Source organism: Tiliqua scincoides, chromosome 1 (genome assembly GCF_035046505.1).
Source record: "Tiliqua scincoides isolate rTilSci1 chromosome 1, rTilSci1.hap2, whole genome shotgun sequence".
Classification (NCBI taxonomy): Eukaryota; Metazoa; Chordata; class Lepidosauria; order Squamata; family Scincidae; genus Tiliqua; species Tiliqua scincoides.
This window is the reverse complement of record NC_089821.1, coordinates 162,380,897-162,406,064: the sequence shown is the minus strand read 5'-3', so window position 1 is coordinate 162,406,064 and position 25,168 is coordinate 162,380,897. Positions and strand designations below refer to the sequence as shown.

Genomic DNA, 25,168 nt, shown 5'->3' with positions numbered 1-25,168 from the left:
ACAAAAACCCTTGACTTCCGACGGGCGGACTTCCCTCAAATGAGGAGGCTGGTTAGAAGGAGGTTGAAAGGGAGGGTAAAAAGAGTCCAATCTCTCCAGAGTGCATGGAGGCTGCTTAAAACAACAGTAATAGAGGCCCAGCAGAGGTGTATACCGCAAAGAAAGAAGGGTTCCACTAAATCCAGGAGGGTGCCCGCATGGCTAACCAGCCAAGTTAGAGAGGCTGTGAAGGGCAAGGAAGCTTCCTTCTGTAAATGGAAGTCTTGCCGTAATGAGGAGAATAAAAAGGAACATAAACTGTGGCAAAAGAAATGTAAGAAGGTGATATGGGAGGCCAAGAGAGACTATGAGGAACGCATGGCCAGCAACATTAAGGGGAATAATAAAAGCTTCTTCAAATATGTTAGAAGCAGGAAACCCGCCAGAGAAGCGGTTGGCCCTCTGGATGGTGAGGGAGGGAAAGGGGAGATAAAAGGATACTTAGACATGGCAGAGAAATTAAATGAGTTCTTTGCATCTGTCTTCACGGCAGAAGACCTCGGGCAGATACCGCTGCCCGAACGGCCCCTCCTGACCGAGGAGTTAAGTCAGATAGAAGTTAAAAGAGAAGATGTTTCAGACCTCATTGATAAATTAAAGATCAATAAGTCACCGGGCCCTGATGGCATCCACCCAAGGGTTATTAAGGAATTGAAGAATGAAGTTGCAGATCTCTTGACTAAGGTATGCAACTTGTCCCTCAAAATGGCCATGGTACCAGAAGATTGGAGGATAGCAAATGTCACGCCTATTTTTAAAAAGGGAAAGAGGGGGGACCCGGGAAACTATAGGCCGGTCAGCCTAACATCCATACCGGGTAAGATGGTGGAATGCCTCATCAAAGATAGGATCTCAAAACACATAGACGAACAGGCCTTGCTGAGGGAGAGTCAGCATGGCTTCTGTAAGGGTAAGTCTTGCCTCACAAACCTTATAGAATTCTTTGAAAAGGTCAACAGGCATGTGGATGCGGGAGAATCCGTGGACATTATATATCTGGACTTTCAGAAGGCGTTTGACATGGTCCCTCACCAAAGGCTACTGAAAAAACTCCACAGTCAGGGAATTAGAGGACAGGTCCTCTTGTGGATTGAGAACTGGTTGGAGGCCAGGAAGCAGAGAGTGGGTGTCAATGGGCAATTTTCACAATGGAGAGAGGTGAAAAGCGGTGTGCCCCAAGGATCTGTCCTGGGACCGGTGCTTTTCAACCTCTTCATAAATGACCTGGAGACAAGGTTGAGCAGTGAAGTGGCTAAGTCTGCAGACGACACCAAACTTTTCCGAGTGGTAAAGACCAGAAGTGATTGTGAGGAGCTCCAGAAGGATCTCTCCAGACTGGCAGAATGGGCAGCAAAATGGCAGATGCACTTCAATGTCAGTAAGTGTAAAGTCATGCACATTGGGGCAAAAAATCAAAACTTTAGATATAGGCTGATGGGTTCTGAGCTGTCTGTGACAGATCAGGAGAGAGATCTTGGGGTGGTGGTGGACAGGTTGATGAAAGTGTCGACCCAATGTGCGGCGGCAGTGAAGAAGGCCAATTCTATGCTTGGGATCATTAGGAAGGGTATTGAGAACAAAACGGCTAGTATTATAATGCCGTTGTACAAATCTATGGTAAGGCCACACCTGGAGTATTGTGTCCAGTTCTGGTCGCCGCATCTCAAAAAAGTCATAGTGGAAATGGAAAAGGTGCAAAAGAGAGCGACTAAGATGATTACGGGGCTGGGGCACCTTCCTTATGAGGAAAGGCTACGGCGTTTGGGCCTCTTCAGCCTAGAAAAGAGACGCTTGAGGGGGGACATGATTGAGAAATACAAAATTATGCAGGGAATGGACAGAGTGGATAGGGAGATGCTCTTTACACTCTCACATAATACCAGAACCAGGGGACATCCACTAAAATTGAGTGTTGGGCGGGTTAGGACAGACAACAGAAAATATTTCTTTACTCAGCGTGTGGTCGGTCTGTGGAACTCCTTGCCACAGGATGTGGTGCTGGCGTCTAGCCTAGACGCCTTTAAAAGGGGATTGGACAAGTTTCTGGAGGAAAAATCCATTATGGGGTACAAGCCATGATGTGTATGCGCAACCTCCTGATTTTAGAAATGGGTTAAGTCAGAATGCCAGATGTAGGGGAGGGCACCAGGATGAGGTCTCTTGTTATCTTGTGTGCTCCCTGGGGCATTTGGTGGGCCGCTGTGAGATACAGGAACTAGATAGGCCTATGGCCTGATCCAGTGGGGCTGTTCTTATGTTCTTATGGAAAAAAGTATGAATTTTTGCTGCTGAATAGGGCAATCTGACCATTCCACCTAACAGAATTTGATTTTTCCCCTATCCTTTTGCTTTCTGTAACTTGTATATCCTTTGCTCAGCTACTAGTCAGCTCCAGCAGAGGAATTAGCTGCTCAGAGCAACAAGACAACACTATTGTGGGTTTGATATATTACTGTGGATTTATCTGTTATTGATATCTTGTCATTCTCTAATGTAAACTGCTTTGAGCATTATCTGTATGGAAAGGCAGTGTATAAATAACATGATAATGACGAGACAGCACTGCCAACTAAACTATAAATTACACAAAGTACATTGTGTGCTAGCCCACAATCTTTGGATAGACCTGGACCCATCTGTGGGCATCATGACTATGAGCCCTTGTAATTGAATTTTGCCTATTTTCAGTTCATTGACCCATGCATGGGATCTCGGGTTTCCATGTATGTTCAGAGAGCATAAAGGTCATTTTGCAAAACAGTCTCCATGTCATGCATCTGCCTATGCAAGCTTTTGTTACAATCAGTGTGTTTCTAATGTCCACATCTTCTTGAACCTTCTATAGGAAATCTTCACTGACAGTGACAGTTGACCTTTCAGATTCTGCAGTCACTAAAATATGTATTGATTGACCCAGGTGAATCTGCAAAAAAAACAACATTGGATCAAGCACATTGGATCAAGCATTTGCTTGCTGAACACTAATCTGTTTGGGATTCCTCCCCCCCCCCCTTAAATTTAAAGTATGAATTGAGACTGTGGTATGGAGAACTGGGCTTTAAGTCTTTCCCATGTCATGGTCCCAATCCAATTGAGTCTTCCACAGTCTGTTTGCTTCAGATGGAAGTTCTCATTGGTGCCAATTGGAGTTTCCCTCTAAGATAAAAAGCAGCTGTGATGAAGGTGAGAATCCAGATCAGGACCATGGCAGGGGAGTGAGTTGAAGCCCCAGCTTCCAGGTGCCTCAACCCAGTCACAAGAGCACACACAGGCATGACAGCATTAAGCATATGCATGTAATGTGTACTTTGATCTCTAGAGGCACAAAAAGACTACATCGATAATCCAGATTATGACATGTGCTACAAACAGAAAACAGGAACATTATGAGCATTATATTTAGGACAAGGAATAGATTCTGCATCTTAGCAGTAAGCTATCCTAGTCAATTCTCGAACCAAAGTTGTGGCTGCTCCTAATGCCTGATGTGTAGGGAGAAAAATTGTTTTTTTGAACTGCACGATCCAGCACTGGAATGAACACAATTCCAGATCTTTTTTGAATCAACGCAGTTTGTTGCTGCTTTGCAGTTAATCAGGTTCTTCACTGATCTCAGTATGCTCTTTCTGGCTAGTGCCACTGCCCCGAGGACCATGGCTGGCTGTTGCTTTGAATGTGTTCTCTGTCTCCTGCAGGGAAGGTAGCAGAGAACAGGCGACCATCAGAAGTGACATTCCATCAATATCTTGGACAAAGTACTGCATTGGGTAGTTGCTTAGCAACTGTGAAGGACTTCCTTTTAGATACAGGAAACAGGGCCTTGGGGCTTTACTTAGCTTGTCCCCAGAATTGCAGAATTGCAGCCCTACAGGGGATCAAACACAGTGAGTGGGTAGATGAATATGTCAACTATGAGATGTTACAAGTATGGAAGTATGAAGACTGTGAGAGTAGATCCTGGAGCAGATCTCAAGATACGATGCTGCTGCTTTGCATTCTGTTTGTCACAACATACCGTAGATACTCAGGTATAGTAGGTGAAATTTTTGCCAAGTAATCAAGCTCCAATTATTACTTCGCCTTATCTCCGGGTCAATCAGAGGGCAGAGTCTTTCAACTCTGAACAGTTTAGTTTCTCTGCTAAGCTTAGGCAGGCAGCTGGTTAGTTGCTAGAGTTACTTTCCTGGGACGTTCCAGCCAAAGTTAACCTTTTATTCCCCTCCGTTCCCTTTTGCTGCTGCAACCTGATTCCCTTTTGCAAAGGCTTTGCATTTGGCAGAGGCCTTTTTTTTTCAACATCAGGATGGGATCCCCTTTCCATTTGAAGCTACAATTCAATGCAGCATTACTTAAGAATAACACCCATGGAAAGCAGTGGGTCTGCTTCTGAGTAAAAAGGGTTGCAAATATATGCAGCTGCATCTCTCTGCTGTGAATTGAATTGCACACTCTTAGTTAGGTGTTATGGGTTGTATGTTGTATGTAGAGCTTCTGGCTTAACATACCAGACACCTTAAAGGCGGATTTGATTCATGGTTCTCCTGCAGTGGTTCCCAACCTTTTTCACTTGCATATCCCTTGGCAATAATAAATTGTACCCTTCATATTAGCAAAATGTTTGTAATAATACAAGCCCTCATCTCCTCTCTATGAAAGCCCAGACTTCATGTATTTATCACAGTGTTTTCTCTTTTTATCTGTTTGAAGAACAGAAGGCTCTGCCTTTGCACTGTTTTGCACCAGAAGTGTGCTGAGAAATTCTGGGTGATTGATCACTTTCCATATTATGTTTCAGCTTTTTTACTGTGCTGGTTTTCAATCACTGGTTCATACATGAATTGATGACCAAAAACTAGCTGTTGGTGGGGCTTTCAAAGCCAACTATCTACCTCCCTTCCTGCCTTGCTGGTCCTTGCAAGGTATTCTGGAGCATGACCTGCCTTTTTCTACCATTATTCCATTCTTTTTCAAGTACCCCTAAAGGTCTTGTTGAGTGTCCCTGGGAGTACATGAATACCAGGTTGGGAACCACTGATTTACTGGTATGTTGTTTACAGTGCACTTACTCTGATAGTGTTTACAAAAAGATGGTGAAGACCAGAATTTTAAAAGAATAAAAATGTATCTTATGATCTTTTACTATGTTTTTAATAAATTAGAGGCTACAGTTCTTAGGTAACAATTAGTGGTAGGTTATTTTTCAGGATCTGGCCTGGGGTAAAATCAGACAAAACTATAGTCAGACAACCCTCTAAGTTTCATGATTGTTGGCTCAAGACCTGCCCTCAACTTATCTGTGGGGTCAACTTATAGGCGAGCATCTGCGGTATATTGAATAATTTGTTCATTAATATTTGTTTAGCTGCCTCCAGCACCAATGCACTTAAAGTACCAGACTTGAGTCTGATTCACTTGTCCTTATCTGAAATGTACATACAATTTTAGCAGTGCGTTCACAAAAGATGGGATGGGTTGGGTGAACACCCTTTTTGAGTACTCTGGTTTGAGGGACACATGTACAAATGTCACCCTATCAACATCTATGAGAATCAAGATGCTTTGGCCTATTTTATTTATTTATTTGAAAAATTTTTATATTCCACCGTTCCCATGCCAAAGCAAATGCCCAAGACAGCTTACGAAGCTCCATAATAAAATGTACAATCTATCACAAAAATAAATAAAATCATTAAAACAGAACAAAACAAAAACCCAAAAACATACACTGTAGAGCCATTAGGATGGGTACAAGAATTTGGTCTAGAAGGAAGCAATCAAGCCACAGCACAGCACTATCATCACCCACTCATCAACTGTACACCAAACAGGTATGTTTTGAGCCTTCACTGAAAAGCCATGAGGCAGGGAGTAGTTCTTAATTCCCCTGGAAGGGAATTCCATAATTGTGGCACCACTACATTGAAAGTTTGCCCTCATGCCACCATCCCTTTAACTTGAGACACAGGCAGTACTTGAAGGAGAACCACCTCAGATGACTTAAGAAGTTAGGCTGGAATGTATGGGAGAAGGCAGTCCGTCAGATAGCCTGCATTCAAATGGTGATGTTTACTAAGTACGTACCAAATTCCAGGGCACTTGCTCATCACCAAAGACCCAAGAGTTTTACAGCACAATCCTAACTTGTGCTGGAACGGGCAGGCCAGGCGACCTGCACTGTATTCAGCGCAAGATAGGGCCCCAAAGTGGCTCAACCAGAGGTAAGGGGAAACTCTTCCCCTTACCCCCAGGTAAGCCACTGCAATCCCAATGGGTCTCCTCAGTCTTGTGCCACCTTTGGAGATGGCATAAGTCCGAGAAGAGCAGAGCAGCTTGAAGCTGCTCTACGCTGTTCAGGAATGGGGGCTAGGATCTGGCATATCTCCTGGGTTCCAGGCCTGCCTCCCTCTCTCCACCCTCCCGCCTCTGGAACAATGCTCCGCCTGCCTTCCCCTGCCCCAGAACGCCTCCTCCATGAAGTCAGCGTGCGCCAGCTGTGCCAGCCTGCACCAGCTCAGCTGATGAGGCGCAAACATGCTTTATGGAACTTGCGCCCGTCCAAGAGCGCCTTAGGATTGCATCTTTAGTAGCCCAATGGGTTAGAGAGGGGGCCCAAGTGTCTCCAGTTGGGCAGACAGACTTATCTATTTGAATACACCTGTATGTGTAACAAATGGCAATTAGGCGCTTATCAAATAGCCAAAACACAGCAACAACTTCAGGTGTAATCTTCTGACATACATTGGGCTTCTCTGTGCCTTTTAAAAGCCCCTCTCTGGCTGTTTGTGCTATACTTGAATGCAGAAAAAAAATGCATTTCTTACTTGAACGTTCTGTGGCTCATACTGAGTGCAACAAGATAAATGCGTAATTCTTACTACTGTGCTGATTCTTTTTTGCCCATGAACATTTTCAGAGTGAAATGGGCTTTTTCGAGGTTCCAAAAATGCCCCCTTTCTGCTATCCTTTTCTATTTCAGATTGTTTTAGCAGGCCTTGGCACTACTCCTTTGGGACCATTTTCTTCTTCTTTCACTTAAAGGATCCTAGCCACTGAAGGAAGATCAAGATGGGCAGATCAAGATGATGACATGATACTACATGTCCAAGCAGATGTGGTGATGTGACTGAAGACAGGTAAAACTGGGTAGCGGCATGGGGAGGTGTGGAAAGGATAAGCTGGTTGCTTCAGCAATGGGAACGCTTCTCATTTTGTCAGACAACACTGTAGTGGCAAAGTTTCAAAGCCATACATCAGGCCATGACACGGAGAGTCAGCCTTCAGCCCAGGGAACAGTTTCTTAACCTTGCAAAGGCTTCCCCAAAATTGCTGACAAAGGCATGCGTATTTGTGAAAAGTATTTCTCTCCCCCCCCCCCCATTTCAGTTCAGCACTAATAATGCTATGTAGCTCACTCATGCAAGTGTGGGACATTTACATAGTGGAGTAGATTAATTCCTCATCTGCATACAGCAACATTTCACATATAGCTTAGGGTAATTAATGTTCTTGCAAGTTAAAGTGCTACCTAATTATTTTTCTTTCCTTGTCCTGGAGGGAAAGAAGTAGAAATTGTTTAATTTATGAAGACATTTTTTTTTGTATCAGGTTAATGCCAAACAATATTATGTTCAGTTAGTTTCTTGGCATTACACTTTTTTTTTTTAGTGTTTGTAACTAAAGACTTACTTTCTGTCAATCTGCACTCTACAGTGTCTTCTCTGTCAACATGCTCCTGAAACACCCCCTAGAGGGACCTTTTTAATATTCACAGCTTTTTCACATTAAGTCATTATCATGCTCAAATTCTGTATCTTTGAAAGTGAAACTTCAGTAAATGAATGTTAATAGAAAATTTGCAAACTCCACAGGATGAAAATTAGTGCCCTTTTCTTCAGGGAGTTGCAAATTCCAGAATTAATTGCTGAGTGTAAAAAGCAAAAAGAGAACACTGATAAAATGGGTAAGACCATTCTGGTTACCAACATGAGTTACCATTTTATATAGAACACAGGAGTCAGGAGACCTCTATCATTGTGTCTGTTCAGGAGTTCATCCAGCCATTAGCTGAGCTGCTGTTTTTAAATTGAATGTTTGCGAACACTCTAATTCAGCTGTTCTCAATCTGTGAGTCACGATGCCCCAGGGTGTCGTGAGGCACTTGCCAGGGCATCAAAGGCTGCCCGCTGCCCCGGCTGGGAGACCACAGTGGGAAATTTCAAGCAGTGTCAGGAGGATCAGCACAGTGGGAAGAGCTGCAGCATGAGAAAATGTGCACTGCGACAAGCCGTTCCACCCACCCTGACCTTGAGGGTGGGGTCAATGTGGGATTTCAGGCAATTTCCCAGTTGGCTTTATTATATAGCACCTCTTACGGTAGACTTTTTTTGCTTTAAATCAGGAAGAATTATTGTTGTACAATTTTTCCCCCAAAAGCAAGGTTAGAATGTTATAAGCTGCAATAAAGTGATGCAGATCTTTTTTTCTTCAAATAGTAAAATGTCTCTCTAACATGTTCAGAATTTTATACTCCATTATTTACAAATCTCTCTCTCTCTCTCTCTCTCTCTCTCTCTCTCTCTAGCTATTGGGGATCGACAATACCCACCTGTGGAAAACAGTTGGCAGTTTATGACCCATTTGAATGGTTGAAGTGATTTAAAATCAGTGACCACAATGAAGCACCAAATTATGTCCTCTGAAGCCCATTGAAATCCATGAATTTAAGCACATTTAATTCTCTGTTGGGTTGTAACTACTGATTATAATACATAATGTTTTGTAAGCCAAAGTCAAACACTAGTAGGGCCTACTAACTGGTGCCTGTAATTCCTTGGTGCTTATTACATACAAAACTGCACTGTTGGGTTTAATATCTTGAACGTCACATCTCTGAATGGATGACAAAGATCTTGCCTGGGGTGGGGGTTTGCGTAAAAATTTACAGTTTAAAAAACCCAAAATGGATTGGTTATTGTTTCCATAGCTTTAATAAATCAATACTGCCTTGATTTTCAAGTCAGTTTTATAAGACAAAAAGATATGTTTTTTTTCCAGACTGTCTAGTTTCATCATTTTCTCCTTTGGCCACACCACTGCCTTTTCTGAAAGATTTAATAGCCACCTACTCATGTTACAATATATGATACATTAACCAAAAATAAGTCATTTTAATTGGCTGTGTTTACCTCTTGCTTGGTATGGCATATGGTTCTTATTTTCAGGATCTCCATAATTTGCTAAAGAATATATTTAAAATGAAAAATAATCCATCGGAGTCCAGTAGGTTAAAATAAAAATGAAAATGTCTGCTATGCCCCCATGTCACTTATAATTGTCTGAACGAAAAAGTTTGAGGCTTATGGATATTAGCCATAATAAATATATGTTTCTTGGGCTGAAACCAAGATAGGGAACCCTGAGATCTGTGATATACTGCCTGAAGAATTTAGCATTCCTCCCATTCTCATAATGGAAGGCTACACAGCCAGGACAGTTCCACCCATTAGGCCGGGTAAAGCCGTGGCTTCAAGTGGTGGAATGAGGGGGCAGCAAACTGGCAGGGAGTGGCCCACACTTTGTGCCTGTCTGCCATCTCCCCCGACCCGCTCCTTACCCAATTGTTCAACTCTGTTGCTCCCCCATCATCTTCTTGTTCACTTTCCTTGGACAGCCTCATCTTTCAGTAACACTACCCAAGACTGGGATGTTGAGACTGGAGGAGGAGATCGGGAGCACTGTAATCTTGTTCCCATAATAGCTGTCTTGGAAGGAAAGACCCCTGGTTCTTCAAAACAGGATGTGTGAGGAGGGCTACCCCTCCAGCACTTCTGCAGAAGTGCTGAGCAGAGGAGGTACAGTGTGGAGAGCAGTGGCAGCAGTGTGAAGGTGGTGATCATTGCCATTGCTGTTACTGCTGCCACCTCCACTTCCCTGCCACCTGTCACTTCCTCAAAACGGGCTGAGTGTGGAGGACCCTGAAAGCGGAAGAAGTTCCACTCCCAAGAACTTCATCATCCACCCGTTTGGAGGGTGCCAGGTGGCAAAGGAGCAGTGGCAGACTTCTCCAGCCCCACGCCTGGGGCAAGGTCTGTAATGGCACCCCCCTATGAGATGCTGCCATCCCCCGCGTGCAAATTTGCCCCTAGAATCACAGTTTCCGACCACATTGGGAGCCTCAACGAGACTTCTGTGCGGTCCTAGAGGCACACAAGAATCCGCTCCCTGGGCATTTGCCCCTTTCAGTGAATGGCAGGTCCACAACTGCAGAGGAGGTAGAAAGGTGGTGGCAGTGAGACATAAAAAAGGGAGAACAGAGGGATTTGGGCATAGCATCAAATGGTGGTCCAACTACTACTTGGCCTCTTCTCAGCTCTTGGAAAAATCATGTCTCCTGTAAGGGAGGCCTCTTTCTTCATCTTAAACTGTGCTTCTTCATTATTGTCTTGCTATCTTGGCAGAATTTAGGGGAATATCTGAGGTCAGGCATTGCTGTGGTGACAGGGCTATTCAGCTGGATTCGTTTTTAAATTCAGAAAAGGCTTGTCCACAAGGTCACGTTAACCTACAGTGACCTTCAAACCACAGTGCAGAGTGGATCTCATTTGCAAGATAATGTTGCAACTTCCAAAGAATCCCCACAAACTCCCTGTCCTATGCCAGGATTTTTTCAAAAGATAAACACACAGGCTGTTACCCATGTAGCAGAATGACACAGTGGAGTCTTCGGATGGTAGAATGTAGAGCACTGCTTCAGCCTGCTGCTGGGAACATCCAAGGTTTGATGTATAGGTAGCTTTGCACAGATATAGTCTAGACATTTTCACACAGGCACAATTGGACTGGTTTTGGAAATGGAGAAACAGATTTGTGACGGGGAGAGGGATGTTCGTTTTGAGAGGGAGAGTGATGCTATTTTTTGGAGATGCAGAAGTGATTGGTAAAAGAGAGCTGATACAATACTTAATAGAACTGTACTTGTGTCCCTCTCCAACTAATACAAAGGCAAACTGTACCTTGTAAAATGCAAGTTGTAAAATTCAACTAATATAAATGCTGCCCCCATCTAAGCTACTCTGAGGCTTACACAAAATATTACACTTACATTACATTATACTTACATTACACAAGGCTTACGGCTTACATTACATAGCAAAAAAGCAGGGTTCCCACAGAGTGGTATTCTAGTGAATTATTATCTATTTTATAGATTATGTATAGAAAAAAAAATATTTCTAGACTGTTTTAAAGTCACTGTAGAAAGTTGTTCACAATTTTATTTATGATTTATTAATAAATATTGTATCAGCACAAGTACTTTTTCAACTTAAGTACAGACCTCCAGAACTTAACCTGTACTTAAGTAAGGAACTACCTGTATTTTCCAAGCAGAAAATCATCACAGCAGGAAGAGGGTTGAGCTAGAAGCATTCTCCCTCCTGTGCTAGCTTTATACATGTAAGTCTGCAATTGGGGCTTTGGAAGTGTTATTTTGACACAGGTCTGAGGAGAGTGGGCTGGAGAGAGGAAGGGAGGGTGAATCTTGATAGGTTGATATCACAAAGCTGTCAAATCACAAAGCTATCTTGATAGGGTGAGATAGCTTTGTGATTTGATACAAGTGCTAGCCAATCAGCACTTTGCAAGCTCGGCTTCTGCTCAAACATTTGCTCCTGCTCCTAAATTTGATAAAAAGGAAATGACACATGCAGCAAGCATGGCGAATATTCTTCTACAATTCGCTCACCATATAATTTAGCTACATCTGGATGCACCCCTAACTGCCCCCTCCTGATCTTTTGCAATGTGCAGCCACAGGCAATGGTTAGGTGTGTTTTAGGTAACCAATCTCATGGACCAGTCCTATCCTCAGCCCAGCCTGCAGGATGCAGCTGAATTGACACAACCCCCACCGCATCCTGTGAAGCTGACTGGGGACCATGACACAATGAGAGGTAAGTAAATGAAATTCTTACTTACCTACTCTGCCATGTCATAGACCCCAATGGGTCTATTTGGATCTGTATCAGTGAACCAAAAGGACGTGGCAAGGCCAGGCGGGGAGCATAGGATATTGCGGCCCTGTTGCTGCCAATAACAGCCCCCTGTCCTCCCCAGACTTCCCTCCCAGCAGCTCCAATCCCCATCCTGATCCTCCCCACCCACAGCTGACTCCCCCATGCCAATTCACCTCCTCTGGTGGTGGCTGGACACTCTTGTGATGCATGTGAGGTTGCCAGCCTTTTGTGCCAGTGGCCCTCTTGTTCCCATTGTCACTGTAGCCACAGCTGCAGCCATAGGATTGACAGAGTGGGCCTTCTGCTAATGGAATGCCCATTTTGTAAGGGGAAGGCGCCTATAGGATCACAAAGTAACAACAAGGCCTAACAGATCTATCAGTGCTCCATGTTAACTTAGTGGGTGCCCACAAAAATGACACAGAATCCCCTGCAACATTCAAGAGGTCTCATGTTCAAGCAGGCCAGTCAATAAGGAAAGTATTACCCCATGCACCTCCAGTAAATGAAGATGCAAGACAGATGCTTTGGATTAAAACTGTACCACTTTTATTAATGAACCATAACACAAAAACTGCAGCAGGGACTAACTCAAACCTCCCAGCCGTGGGGGCACTAAGGTGGGGGAAATGGTGATAACTGCCTGCCTCCCCGTCAAATAACGGGCATGCCACCTGACTCAAAGCTGAGTTCCATCATGGTCAGGCAAGCTTATCATAGCCAACCCCCAAAGGGGTCGAGGCAACCAGCTAGCACAAAATCAAGGCAGGCTAGCACAGGTCAAGCCATGCAGTATTCTTTGCCACTGCCAGCCAAGGGGTTTGCCATCCAGCCTCACTGAGCAGGGTAAGCAATATGTGAGCAGTGCTGGCTCACCTCTTAACCTTGCTACCTCAGAATGGACACCAAGGATCACAACCAGCTTACTGGTTCCACAATGGTTCCACCCACCTGCTGAAAGTGACCAAACTAACCAAACCAAAATGAATACAACTCCCTGACCAACATTAATGCATCACCGACACCAGTCTGGGGTAGACAAAAAAACTACCACCCACAAATCAATTGGTCTGGCAGCAAAAAATTCCTTCCCAGCCTCCCGAAAAGCACCAGTTAGTCTCAGACTGAATGAGGGGCAGGCAAGTCGGTCGAAGATCCAGATGTGACTGAGGGGGTGAGTAAAGGTCCCCTTGGTCGTCCTGGCTTAACTCTGCCTCCAGCACTGGCCCGCAGCCAATCAGGCAGTTGAAATTTTGTACCACTGCCTGCTCCTTGGAACGTGGGCAGGGCAAGTGAGTGGTGGTGTGCTAACCACACCACCACCATTCTGAGAAGGTAGATTTTTTTGAAAACTACTACCCTAGCTATTTGGTTGAAACTGTATTCAGGTCAACTTGAAAAGCCCCACTAATAAACACAGGGTTAGGGCTTCACTGTGATTGACTTCCCTGTCTGGAAAAATCAAAGTGATAATGCTTACCTCGTAATGAGTGATTGGAGACTCCCATCAATTAGCACGCTCTTAAACCCTGCAATAGGCATTGTGAGATACATGCCAAGATCCCTTTTTCATCACCAGTTTCACTGGATACTCAGTGCATTAACGTCACTGGCTCTGGAATGGCAGAGTACTCTGCTTGAGCAGAATATGCTTAATTGGAGCTGCTGATTTATTGGCATGTTTCCAAGGGAACTAATTTGGCTTAATGAAGGTGAACGTCAATAAATGGTGTTTAATTAGAACAATATTATCAAACTTTCTACATAGTGGACGGATGGTTAAACACTGCAGTAAGCCCTGGTTTTATTTTTGAAGAGTTCTGAACTCCAATTGGCTTTCGTGATATGTCAGAGGCTGGGGGGGGGGGGAAGGCATTCATATATTTATTATGTGAAAAACATCTGAACTCTGCTATAATAGGATCAAGTTCTGCTCCAATGCAAGTAAGCTCTATTGTTTTGGAATAAAACCATGAAGCCAACAATAGTTGCATCTTCCTGATAGTTCCCAACTAAGAATGAAACTAAAATAGCTGATCAAAGTAATAATTATTTATTACATATATGGTTTATATGAATTGCATTTAACAATAAAGCTCTTTTTAGGAGAAACTGCTATATAGAAATATATAGAAAAATGTTTTATAGACTCACACACATACACAGGTGTGCACCCCTTAGTGACGTTCTGGCCAACGCCTGATTGTATATGCGACAACCGCCGCTGGTCATGTGGTTGTCGCGGGGCACATGCCCCAAGTCTCCAAACGCAAGGGGAGCTCTGCTCCCCTCACCTCCGGAGGCTCATCTCCCAGAGGCAACACGCACCCACTCGCTGCCTCTGTGAGGCTCAGACTGCCCAATTGCACGACAGACGCTATTTCCAGTTTCCTCCATGAAACCGGAAGTCACCTGTCTTGCACGATTCTAACAGTCTGAGCTTTGCAGAGGGCACGCACTACCTCTGGGAAGCTCAAATGAGCCTCTGGAGGCAAGAGGAGCAGAGCATCCCCTCGCCTGCAGAGGCTTCGCATTGGGAAAACTCCAAAAATAGCTGTGTCTGCCTCTGTGGAGCAAAACCGTTGCACTTTCAGGGCTGCCTGCAACCTCTTTCTGGTTACGTCAAGGCTCCTCCCTTTACATAGTGTCTCCCCAGAATGCATTGTTAGGCATTCTCTTCCTGGTAGTGCTACACTCTATGGTGACAGAGGAGGAAGGGAGAAGCCTCACATGACCAGGAAGAGGCTGCAGGCAGCTCGGAATGTCCCCTGCAGCCCTGAAAATGCAGCGATTTCACTGTGCAGAGATAGGCATAGCTATTTTTGATGTTTTCCTTTACTTTCCCAACCTTTTTAAAGGGCACCCCTGGTATCCTCCGGATACGCAGATAATTGAATATGTGGATATCAGGGACCTCCTGTTGTGCCAATTGACATTGGAGCAGTCTAAAGAAACTCAGTGTTCTTGGTCTTGAACAAATCACACCAGTTCCAGAAAACTGCATTGCTTGGAACAGCAAGAATCCTACAAAGGTATCTCTGCAGTTCCAAGGATCTTGGCTTGATCTTGAATTTCGGACTATCACCAGCCCAGCATAGGCTGTGATGAAGTAGTATAATATAATTACTAGAAAGTTTTATGGATGCCAGAGTGCATCGGTATTATTTCTGAAGAAGAATGGTGATTCAGCTGTGTTAATTCAAATTCTGCCCACTTAATAAGTTGCTTATTTCCCAGTAGGTGGCTAAGTGGGCAAAGAGGCACCTTTTAAATTGGTGTCCTCCTATATTTTGCAGGGGGAGAGCAATTATCCCTCTTCACCCCTGCATTTCCTCTTGTCCAGTGGCTGTTGCTGGTGTCTCTTCTGTATTTTTTAAGATTGAGTTTTGGATTTTTCCTGATTTTGGAATATTTGCATATACATAATGAGATATCATAGGAATGAACCCAAGTCTGAAAGATATATCATAGTTGGAGGGAGCCGGGAGGGTCTTTTTTCCCTTGGAGATGATGAATAAACTGCCTACTGTGCTCCTGTGTTTTGACTGTGAGCTGTCACATGAGGTCAGATTTGAATTTTTCCACCTGTGGTGTCATGTTGGTGCTCAAAAAGTTTTAGATTTTGGAGCATTTCAGATTTTTGGACAAGGGATGCTCAACCTGTATTTGCGAACAGCTTAGCTTCTATGAAGAAAATACAGGAGTCTGTTTGCCTGCAGTTAATCTCACATATGCCCCTTTGGATAGGAGCTGCTGTGGGGTCACACTGGAACCTGGAGACTGGAAAACTGAATTGAAAAAAAAGCCCAAGCATGTTCATAGATTAAGGAACAAGAAGAGCTTAGAAGCCGGAGGAGAGAATGCTGAGGAGCAGTGGCCTAGCTAAGGGGGTGCAGGGGGTAGCAGTTGCACCGGGCAACAAGCTTTAGGGGGGCAACAAGCTGAGCTTGACATTAGTGGCCAAAATTGTGAAAATTTTGGTATATACAAATACCACCATCATGTAATATATCATTGGAAAGATAATTTAATGCAGAATGCAATGAAACAAACTGCATTGGAATATCTGTATTCTGTCAAAAGATATGGCCAATTCAGCAGAAAATGAAAACACAACTCATTGTGAGATCAGCACCGGGCTGCATGATCATTAGCTATGCCACTGCTGAGGAGGCAGAGTGGGCAGTGGCTTAAGAAACAGGAAACTGAGATGATGGAGGCCTGAGGAAAAGAAGACTTGGAGCTGAAGAAAGACCAACAGAAAGGGAAGTGGAGAAAAAAGTCACACTGGGCCCAAAGTAGGAGAAGCTGTGTGTTGTGAAGACGGGCACAAGGGAATCAGAAAATAGTGCTGAGTATCCAGGGAAGCTGACTGAAAGCCGGGATGGTTTTGGAAGCAAGACAGTATCACGTGTAGTGGGGCTGAAGAGTGTGGAGGTGATGGGTGGCAAAAGTAGGGAGTTGAAGAAAAGGTGGACCCAATAAGAAGTGGGCAATATGTTAATGGTACCTAATGCCCAAAGATGCAGACAACAGTTGGTGTTAGGAAGTTTCAAATCTGTAATAATATAGCAAAATGTTCTTTGTTAATATTAATCATTTTTTTAAAGTTGTCTGTGGAAATAATGTTGTGTTTGAACTTTTATCTTTCTCTCTGATCAGGGAAAGAGAAAGTAAATGTTAAAAAAAAAAAAACTTTCCTCCAGGCTGAATTCATTGGGGACGAATCAAAAAGTGAAGCCGAGGCAATAACAGCCGTCTCTGTCCTTCAGCAATGGGCTATAATAAAAGTGGAGAACTTTGGAGCAGAGACTAATTAGTTGTGCCTAATCACCTTGACAAAACAATGAGATTGGGAATAAAAATTAAAGCTCCCAATTACATAAGTGCCTTTTTGAAAAAAGGCCATCGTATTTACTTCACCTTGGCTGTGCAAAGTAGGCAGGGACTCGCTCCTGCTGCAACAAAGCTGTGACATCCATTTGCGTGAAAAAGGCCGTCCTTGTATTTTGGAACAGATCTTCCTGGGGTGGGGGGGGAAGAAATAAATTTTATATATATTGTATGCATATCCTCTTGTCCTCTCCAAATTAAATTTCTTCAAGTGAAATAAAACAGAAGTGAAAATAAATGAAACCACCATTATTTGGATTACATTTGTCTTTAATCCACTTTGTCCTCTGTATAAAATAACAGTATAAAGACATCTGCCAATATTTTAAAGGCTTCTGTTCGGGTATGAATTATATTTTTAAATTAGACCCTAAAGCTGCATTCTAATGCACTACTTTCATTTACCAAAGTATGCAAGTGTTCTATTCCCAGGGCACCATTTATTTAATCAGGCTGAGAGCTGTACAGACCTGTATCCATTTCCACATAAATCTCTGCCAAATACTGCTGACTTTTACATTTAACCTTACTGGCAGTGTCTGACCTCCTTAGGAAACAAGACAAAATTATATATATTTATATAACGGCACACGCATGCATACTCACACCTTTTAAGTATAAGACTAAAATATATTTTGATGGAGGCAAAATGCATATAAATAGAAATGGCTTGGAAAGGAGACAGTATCTTAGCACTGTACACACAAACTGCTGCAGAAAACAACTCTAGCCTTTCTCATTAAAGGTTAGAGAGAAGTGATTGATATGTTTGACAACGAAATGTAAGGTCAGGAGTAATAGAGGCAATCTGTTATTTAGCCCCCAAAGTGCAAGATGAGCCGTAAGTATGTTGGGTGTCGTGCGGTTCATTTTTCAAGCACCTGCTGAAGTCACTGTGATGAGGCTGAGCATCACTGCAGCTTCTGGGACTCTCCATCTGCTCTCACTGCATTCTGGGAATAAGCTTACCAGAAATTACCAACACAAAAATGCTATGGTCCCTTTGACTTTCATGACACAGACAGAGCAATCCAGGCCCTGATCTGAGCTGGCTCAGGTCCTCAGCACTTACTCTCAAGTTTGTGCAAAATGACTCGAGAGTCAGCTGGGCCAATGCAGAGGTCTGCACTGGCTTGTGAAGACCAGATCCAACCTCTGTGTTGCCCAGATGGGGGTTGGTTTGTGCCAGCTGGGGCAGGCTGGTGCAAGTGGGAGGGAGGGGGGCAGAACGGATGCAAGGAGGGGTGTTTTTGGGCAGGGAACAGAATGGGAGGTAGATTGGACCCAGAAGTGGGTGAAATTGGTGACAGCAGCACGTGCCACATCCTAACCATCACTCCTAGGCCCAGCAAGCTTATATGGGCTGCTCGGATTTGTGCTAGCATAATTACTGGCTCAGATCCAAGTAGCCACATAGGGCAGTTTGAGGCTCAACATGAGGTAAGGTGAAAAATATTCCCTTCCCCTGAGGTAACCTCCAGTCTGCTCCTAACCTGTGCTGGATACTGCGCAAGCCACGGTGTGATCAGTGGCAGCCATGCATGCTGAATCCTATCCCCCTTCCCGGGCCTGATCTGCCTGCATGGGGCAACATGGATTTGTGCCAGTTATAGAGTTTGTACTGGTCTGAATTGCCCCATTGCGGATGCTGGGGCTTACCCCAAAGCAAGGGAACAAATGTCCCCTTGGCCCACAGAGACCTCCAGCATGCAGAATACCCATGTGGGATGTAGTGCAACCCATGCTGGCTCTGCTTCATTACTATGCAAGGATTTACGCTGGATTGGGCTCTTAGACATTTTTATTTTTAAAAATCATACCTCTTTCTCCACTTGAATGATTGCTTTTCACTTTTCCTTCCTCAGTATTTTTTTCCCTCTCTCTTCCCTACTACTTGGTCTCTATTTCATCTTCCTTCCCAAAGATACTGATGGGCAAAAAGCAACCAAAAGACTCCCTTGGAGTCCAGCTTCCTCCCATTCCTGGACATCTCAACCGTGCTGGGGAATCAGCAACTGGACCAGTTCTGAGCAGCTTTTTCTGTTCAAATTGAGATTTTCAAGTTCAGACTCAGCTGTCAGGAGAGGTTGTGGCTCAAACTATAATACATAACATCAAGGCAGTGAAGCACCAGGTGCCAGAAAATTGCAGGCCAATTGGAAAATTCTGTAATCTGTGATTCCATCTGGCCGGTGCGCTTCCAGTGGCCATACTCGTAGATTGTCAGAACTATTCATTAACTTTGTTGTGAAACCAAGTGCTTAATATCAGTAATTTAGAAGGTTCAATGGGAAGTTAAATTGCATGAAACTATTTTTGAACGATTGGGTGCAGTGTCGGACAAATAGCAATATAGTGTATCTGGAAGGAGCTGCATTTCTGTGCCATAATGAAACTTTGAAAAGCTTTCAACTGCCTCTTCAAAACCCACCTTTTCCATGAAGCTTTTGGATTAACCTCTTAGTTCCTACCCCATCGAATCGCTGCTTGTGGAATTTGCTCATATTCACCCGTTGCTCTTCTTAGGATCCTCCTTTTCCTTCTCTCCTTTCCCTTGGTGTCGCCCATACTTTAGCTTCCAGAGCAATTGCAGGTTCATAAGGGCAGGGATTTGCCTTGTTTAGTGTATGTTATGTTGTGAAGTGCTATGTACATGGATGGTTCTACATAAATAATAACCACCACAACAATTCCCAGTACTTCTGTATTAGGAAAAGAAATAGGTCAGGGTTTCTCAAACTGTGGGTAACGACCCACTTAACGCGTGGCAACCTGATTGCTGGTGGGTTGCGAAGCTGAAACTGACAAGCTGATAGTTGAGGAGGAAAATGAATGGAGCCCTCTGGAAAGTGAAACTGAGCCACCTTGCGCATTTGCTCATGAATAGGCAAATGCGCCTGGCTCTGTTGCAAAGGGCAGACTGAGAGGAATTCAATGCCACAGAATGGTCCTGACCGGATGAATGTAGCCCTCAAAAAACACTCAAGAAGGAAGTCCCCCCCCCCCAAGCTGATAAATGTATTGAGTTCTATGGAAAGCGAAACCAAGCTACATGCAGGGATGGGAACTCAGTTAAGTGACTCAAGTCAGAGTCACGAAAACGCACGTTTTTCACAGACTCAAGGCACGCATGTCAAAGACTTGGGTAAATGCTCGAGTCTGGGGCTATTGACTAGGAAAGCACCATGGATTTGGACAACTCAAGTTATCCAGACATGGCCTGGGGGTGCTGCTCATGTACTCTGATGTTGCACTGCTTCCGTGTCACCCGAAAGACCTTATGTGGTGATCTGGAAGTCAAGCATTCAGATCTGTCTGAGAAGCAGCAGCCAGCAGCAAGGTAGGTTATGTTCAGTCAGGAGGCAGAGACGGACGGGGGTGGAGGCAAACATTTTTTGTTTGTTTGTTTAAGGGTATCAGGATGCAGAAGTAACAAGTTGCAGAAGTAATTAGCTGGGTGCTGCACGTGTCCAGAACACAGGGAAGGGAGGTGCACATGAGGGAGTGTTTAAAGAGAACTCTCTCTCTCTCTCTCTCTCTCTCTCTCACACACACACACACACACAAACAATCCAGCAGCAGCTCCATTTTTTCAGTGGAGCCACAGCTAACTTTTTTTTTTTATAGACCCAAGCCTTTTAGAGTCCCCAAAACGCTCTGGGCAACTCAGAAAGTCTGCCTATTAGGACTTGTTTTCGGGTCAAATTAAAGGGGATGGAGACTTAAGTCAAGTTGCACTGAATTTGCCCATCTTTGGTTACATGTTCACATTTACTCCCAAGTAAGCAAATGTGCCTTGACTCATGTTGAAAGTCAGGCACAGGGGAATGCAAGGCCACCAGAATGGTCCCGATTTGTTGAAAGTGGAGCTCAACAAATGTTCCAGAAGGCAGCCCCCTCCCCCCCACTAAAAAGGATGAAATCAGAGTCTTGAGCTGCTAAGATGAACTTTTCTTTCTTTTTTTAGACTTGTAAAGCTAGGTGGATCCTGACAGTGTGGCTGCAATCCTATGTGCACATTCATGGGAATTAGACGCATTGAATATAATGGAACTTACTACTGAATAGACAAGCACAGAATTGTGCTGTGTATCATTTTGAACAGTAGGTTCTGGTGCTAATAAGTTTGAGAATCACTGCTTTATTGGAAAGGGTTGTTGTCTTTTCCAGGTCCCCCTTCTACCCCCCGCCCCCCAATCCTCATTTCCTCTCCCCATCACTCTGGGGTTTTAATACTGTTTAGAAGGAGGCTTTGAATCTCAATCCAGCCCAAACAAAAAACATGTAGGATTTAAAACTTTTTTCATCCCAAATTACACTGAACTGGTATAAAGATAAGAACTTAAAGTGAGCTGGTATTTAGTAGGGCTGAAAATCTTACAGTTTTTTTTTTTTTTTTAGGAGGAGGGGGCAGTTGAGGTTATTGCAGGCAGACTACAGAAAGAATTCACTTGGTGGAACAGGTGAATCTCACTTCCCCTTATTTATTTGTTTTACTTTAATTATTTATAATCTATTTTAATATGCTTGATGATGTCACTTCTGGCCATGAAATTATTTCCAGTGGGTCCTAGACTGTCATTCTAAAAAGTGGGTCCCAATGCTAAAACGTTTGAGAAGCACTGAACTTGGTGATGGAAGGGTGGGTAGAGGATAAGGGCGCAATCCTAGGTTGCCCTTGGGCTGGCGCAGGTCCCTAGTGCTGGCCTAGGAGGGTTGCAAACGTGCCATAAAGCACGTTTGTGCCTCATCTAGAGTTGGCTGGGCCAGTGCAGGAACATGCACCAGCCCGCGGATGTTGAATCCAGCCTTCACACCGACTCTGACAAGGAGCCTTGTGTCAGCCAAGCTCAGCCACTTTGGGCCCCTATCTTGCACTGCATACAGAGCAGGCCTCCTGACCGATCTGTTCCAGCACAAAATTGGATTGTGCTGCACCCCTTTTAATGGCTACTAGTCGTGATGGTTATATGCTACTTCCAGGCTCAGAGCAGAATGTCTCTGAATAACAGTTACTGGGGAGCAATAGCCTGAGAGGGATATTGTCTTCATGTATTTCCTGAAGGCATTTGAGGTGCTCCTGATCCATCTGAGGGATGTGCCTGAACCCACCTTTGCTTCTGAATTCCCAGGTGGTGGCTGTGACTAGAGACTGCCCACTTTTGGCTGATGAATCAACTTTGCCCATTCCTGGATCAGGTTGACCTAGCCATGTGGTCGCACATGGAAATGCATGGCAAATGGAAGGAGAGAAGGAGTGCTACAGCAGTATATATGGAAGGGGGAATCTCAGTGTTCAGAATCATATTGGTTAATATGGCTCTATGAGGCTCTGTACCAGTTCTGTAGCTGAAGGGCAGAACCCCGAGCAGCATTCTTTTGGGGACAGCACCGCCGCTGCTGCTGTGGCAATTCAGAGCCCAATCCTATCCAGTTTTCCAGTGCCAGTGCAATGGTGCCAATGGGGCATGCACTGCATCCTGTGGTGGGGAGGCAGTCACAGAAGCCTCCTTAAGGTATGGGAACATTTGTTCCCATACCTTAAGGCTGCATTGTGGCTACACCGGTGCTGGAAAATTGAATAGGATTGGGCCCTCATTCACCACTGTCCTGCTTCCCCTCACTTGCAGCTGAGCCGCTTGGAGCAAGGCTGCCTACAGACGTGAGCCTCGCTCCAAGCCCCACATAACTGCACTGAGAATGACTGCAGAAGAGGGCAGATTTTTCTACCCACCCCTGCAGTCATTCTCAGTACGTTTGGTCAGAGCAAAGCCAACTGCTTCTTTGGAAGCGGCCAACTTCACTCTGACCACTCCGAAAGTAATTGTGGTGACGTCATCACATCACCGCAATTATTTTCAGGATGGAGAGGGCAGCAAGGCTGATTGGCATGCCCCTGGATGGCGCACTGGTCAGCTATGTGTCTGCTCTGTACACTCTATAATGTGGCTTTCCAATTGTGGGGAAAGAGTAATTGTGAAAGAGGAGGAACGACAATAAAAAGCGCCATCAATAATATCAGACTGGTGTGAAATGGGGCATTCTTTTCATTTTGCTTTTAAGTGATCACCAAAATGACAGTGTTTTAAAAAAACATAATGCATTTTTCCCCCTTTGCTTTATGATGGTCCATGCCTCAATACCTATTTCATCTATTCAGGCTACAATACAATCAAATGTACATTTACTGACTAAAAATAAATGAAGTATGGCTTTTTGTGTCACCTTCATCCCTGATGGTTCAGATGAAGAAAAGTCAGATAAACAACTTTCTGATGGACTATACAATCTATTGTAAAGAGCAACAGCAGGGAGTTTTGAAATATATTTTCTGCTGATTGCCTTGTCCTACATTTTGTTGAGAGATAAGTGCAATAAATGCCATAAATGTTGATTGTGACTACAGTGTTCTAGGGCAGTCTTGTCTGCAAATGCAATACACTGGGCAAAATAAGACTCTCAGCCTTTGGGCAGAGACAGCAGAGACATCCATTTACTATCCAGATTGGTTCCACTGAATGGCAGATTGCAAATGTTGTTCTCCAAGGTCGCAACCCTAAGTGCATTAATTTCATGCAGACGTAAGTGAAGTCAGTGGGGTTTACATCTAAGTAAATGAATTGTAATTGGAATGAAAGATTTCTCCATTACGTCCAACACCAGTGACAATGAGTCAGAGTTGGAGAAAATTAGTAACAACTGCACTCTAACTTTATTTTACCCTTCCCCCTTCATCAACCTTAGGTCTTCTGTAGCCTTAGGCCTTCTCTCTCCCTTCATCGGTCTAGGCCTTCTGGGTAATCCATGTACACAGTGGGAAAAGCATTTGAAACAATAGTAACAGGAGCCAGGTTGCTTTCCAAAATTTAACCCAGACATCAGCAAGTCAGAGCGTGCTTCCTAGGGAGGTACAACACATGTTTTGCATAGAGAAGTTCTCAGTGTGAATACCTAACATGGGCTCAAGACACAGGGCTACTGTTAAAGGCACAGCAGGCCTGACAAAAAAGTATATCCCTAGAGAGAATTGGTATCCCACACACAAGCCTAGTTCACTAGCCACAGTGCCACATTGGCTCAGTGGTTCTGGTGGCTCAGTTATTATGGGTGCTATGACACTAGACTCCTCGGAACATTTTCAGATACATCCAGAAAGGTTCTATCCCCAGGGCATCCTCTTTCTGTCTGGTTTCTTTTGGCCATGGGTGGTGGCAGCATGAGCTGCTTTCCCAGTTTAAACTCAGTTGTAGGACAAGGCAGGCTGGGAGCAATTGCTGGTTGCACCTAAAGTCATCCTTCAAATAAGGGCTCCATAGTGAAGTATTTCAGGGCTAAGCTACAGGTGTTGTGACACACAGCACTTGGCTCTGCATGCATTTTTGTGTAGAATAGCAGTTGTGGAGGGCCCCTGCTGCAAACTGGGACCACTGTGTTGCTCTAACGCAACAGTTTTCAACCTCTGTGTGTGCCGCGCCGCGGGGCCAGAGGAGGCAGGTAGCAGCCACGTGCAGAAGAAGCAGCTGCTTTGACCTCACGTGGCAGCAGTGCGGCTGCTTTGCATCTCCTGCTGCTGAGCAAGAGGAAGGCTGCAACCCGATCCTCATTTACCTGGAAGTAAGCCCCATTGACTATTATGGGGCTTACTTCTGAGTAGACACACCTAGGATTGGGTATCAAGTCCACTGTCTGCCCTGCGTGCTGATTGGGTAGCAAGAGAAGCCTGAAGGAAGTCTGGGCAGAGTGAGAAGGAGGAAGTGGGGGCAGGCAAGCAGGTAGGAAGTGAGTGAGTCTGCTTAGGCCATCAGCCTAAGAATGGGCTGGCTGAGGGTCCTTCTAAGTCCCTTTGCCTCGCCACAGTTGCCTGCAGCTCCCCAAGGTGACCCTCCCTACCTTGTCTCTGCCTTTCAGAGGAGGGGTGTTGGGCCACAATCCTATCCACACTTTCCTGGGAGTAAGCCCCACTGACTATAATGGGACTTACTTCTGAGTAGACATGCCTGAGCTGGGCTGGGCTCTCAGGTTCCTCTCCTAGCCCCACTTTCCTGGGAGTAAGCCCCATTGACTATAAGGGGACTTACTTCTGAGTAGACTTGCTTGGGATTGGGCTTTTGGTAACACTTTTTCTGAAATACAGGAGCAGGTGATTGGCAGTGGGGGGAGAGAATGTGAGACAAGTGATTCTGGACCTTGGGAAGGTGGGGATGAGTGAGGGGAGGGACAGT

General features: G+C 44.5%; 1 long non-coding RNA gene across 2 annotated transcripts in view; it reads left to right on the top strand.

The window, feature by feature from the left end:
• The window catches only part of LOC136636895 (uncharacterized), a 34,004-nt gene extending 16,809 nt beyond the window's left edge, over positions 1–17,195 (top strand). For both annotated transcript variants that reach the window (XR_010793567.1, XR_010793566.1), the window contains exons 2-3: positions 7,016–7,172; positions 8,621–17,195. This is a non-coding gene — a long non-coding RNA (uncharacterized lncRNA). The remainder of the gene's footprint in view (positions 1–7,015; positions 7,173–8,620) is intronic.
• Positions 17,196–25,168: the final 7,973 nt, after the last annotated feature.